The sequence below is a fragment of the Lissotriton helveticus genome, chromosome 6 (genome assembly GCF_964261635.1).
Source record: "Lissotriton helveticus chromosome 6, aLisHel1.1, whole genome shotgun sequence".
Classification (NCBI taxonomy): domain Eukaryota; kingdom Metazoa; phylum Chordata; class Amphibia; order Caudata; family Salamandridae; genus Lissotriton; species Lissotriton helveticus.
The window spans coordinates 1,366,058,807-1,366,061,725 of record NC_136067.1 but is presented as its reverse complement, the minus strand read 5'-3'; positions in this window follow the sequence as shown (position 1 = coordinate 1,366,061,725).

Below are 2,919 nucleotides of genomic sequence, written 5' to 3'. Positions count from 1 at the left end.
AAAGTGTCTTTGCTTTGGCTGGTGTCATCTGGGCCATGAGAAGTCGCTTCCAGATCAGTGCAGATTGCGTCCCGGCCCCAGACAGCGATATTCACTTAAAACGTTTCACCACTACTTTTATACGGACCGCAGACCAAGTCTGTCTGTGTAACTTTATTTGCGACTTCCGAGTGGAAGGCAGCGCACACTCCTGAGCTCTGTATTGTGTGGTCATTAGAGCCTCTGTTTCTCCCACTCAGGTTACGTTGATAGTTTTATGTGGGCAGTGCGGAGCTGTTGAACTGTCTCTTTGAATTGGACTTCCTGACTTCCTAAATGTGTTTGTAAGGTGGTGTACTGTGAACGATCTGCCCCTGGGAATCGCTTTCTAATTCATCGCATCGTACTCCTCTAAGGAAGCCAAAGACAATATTTTGTCCATTAAAGTGTGAACTAGGAGTGCCTTGTATCTCGTAGACTACTCTCCAGGATACGGATCAGCAGTAGTGATGGGTGTCAAAGAACAGTGCTAGGCTACAAACTAAATGCTCAGAATGCTTCCATCATAGAGCCCAGCCAATGAGTCAATGATAGAAAATAGTATATTTGGTATTGGGTTTAAAGGGTAGTATGTGTTGACATTTTATTAGCTTTCTCAGCAACTCAAATTAAATATTCACGTTAGAGAAAAAATATTTAAAATCATATCACTGTTGTTGGCAAGCAAAGAGACATCACTGGACTCCAGGATTAATTGATGCAATTCTATTCCATCCCTTCACTTGTGGGCAAAAAACATCCACCCCTAACTTTTTTTTTTTTAGTTTTTATTCACAATCCCAGGTAACTGCCCTAGCAGATGCCAGTCCACGTTCCTTCCATTTCCTGCTGCAAGGTGCTGTAGGGTCCGTCAAAGACGATTCAGAAGCGAAAGTCTCTTGCCCTATCAATGTCTGGATCCCATCACCACTCCTCTGCCGTTGCCCTTTATGTTTGGGACGTGTAATACCAATGCCCCAATGAATCCCTCAGTGTTTTCATTTGTAATTATTAGGATAAGACGGCAGTGGCAAATAATATATATTGTAATCTGCCACCCTCAACAAGGCGCACTAAAAAGGGGTTTTTGCTGGTGCAGCCACTGTCCTGGAGATCTGGAGTCATGTAAGGTGGTGCTGGGCACAGGTCTGTGCTGTAGCACAGGAAGAAAAGCCAGCCTTAAGGTTGCCTGCCCCAAACACCTGTCATCCAGCAGCACAGCCATAATCATGTGACCAGACTAGGCATACATCAGCGTTCATTTGTTATGTTATGTGACTTTTATATAGGGCACGGCTACTCAGGATGAGTGTCCCGGCGCTTTCCACCTGCAACTCAGTAAAAATAACACAACACAGCGAAAATAAGAGAGGAAACAGAAAGGGAAAACAGTTGAAACAATAAACAGTGTGAACAGACTAAAGATTAAAAAGCCAGGTCTTCAGGCTTTTCCTGAACTGGAACAAATTGGCAGTGCTGCGAAGCGAAAGGGGAAGCAAGTTCCACAACTGGGGCGCTCTGCAGCTGAAAGAACGCCCTCCCGCGCGGGCCTTCCTCACCCGCGGGACCACCGCTTTAAAGAGGGATTCCGAGCGCAAGGAACGGACTGGTCGATAGAAAACCAGTCTCCCTGCCAGATATCCAGCCCCTGATCCAAACAGGGCTTTATGCATCAAAGTCAGGGATTTAAACTGGATCCGCTTCCGGATAGGCGACCAGTGTAGCGCCTGTAGCAGCCCGGAAGCTCGGGCTCGTCTGCGCAGGCCAAAAATAGCCCGGGCGGCAGAGTTCTGCACCACCTGTAGGCGCTGAACCAGGTAGTCAGGGAGGCCAAGAAAGAGGGCATTAGCATAGTCTAACCTTGAACCGACAAGAGCCTGCACAGTAATCCTCCTGTGCTCCTCAGACAGCAGAGGCAGGAATTTACGGAGCATTTTCAAGATTCCGTAACAGGTGCCAGCCAGACCAAGAATGTGAGTTCTCAGCGACAGCTGGTTGTCAAGCTTGACACCCAGATTTTTAGCCACCAGGGAGGACTGTGCCGGAGGGCTCATGTCGGACGGCCACCATTGCTGCCACTCTGGATCAGCGACGCAACCAAAGAATAGAACCTCAGACTTGCTTGAGTTGGCCCTCAGACTGTTCCACTGGAACCAGTCGAAGACCAATGCAAGACAGTCCCGAATTCTCTCTCCATCAAACTCTTGGTCTTTCCCGCATTTGAAGAGGAGTTGCGTATCGTCGGCATAGGAGACGATCTGGGCCCCGTATGCCTCCACCAAGGCCGCCAAAGGGGACATAAAGATGTTAAACAACGTGGGGCTCAACACAGAACCCTGTGGAACCCCGACTCCCAGTGGCGGCATCTCGGCAGAACCCTGGGGAACCCAGACCGTCTGGCGGCGGCCTTCAAGGAAAGATGTAAACCACCTAAGCACCGTCCCCCTAAGGCCGATGTCATACAGCCTAACTAAAAGCGCCTTATGGGGGACGGTGTCGAAAGCCGCCGATAGGTCCAACATGACCAACATGGCCCTGCTGCCGACATCCAAGGTCTCCCTGATGATCTCGGTAACCTCTAACAAAGCCGTTTCCGTGCTAAAATTAGGACGGAAACCGGATTGGGATATGTGGAGCAGGTTGTTAGCTTCCAAAAAGCTCGACAGGACACCGTGGACGTGTTTTTCCGTGATCTTCGCTAGAGCCGGAAGAAGCGAAATTGGCCTGTAGTTGGCCAGAGCCTCGGCATCGAGACCCGGTTTTTTTAGGAGGGGGATCACCATCGCTCTTTTCCAAGAGCTAGGGACCCTCCCCTCCCTCAAAGAGGCATTAAGGATGGGGTTGACCAGTGGATTCACCACTGCCGCCATCCCCGCCAAGAATTTGGCGGGGCAGGGGTCA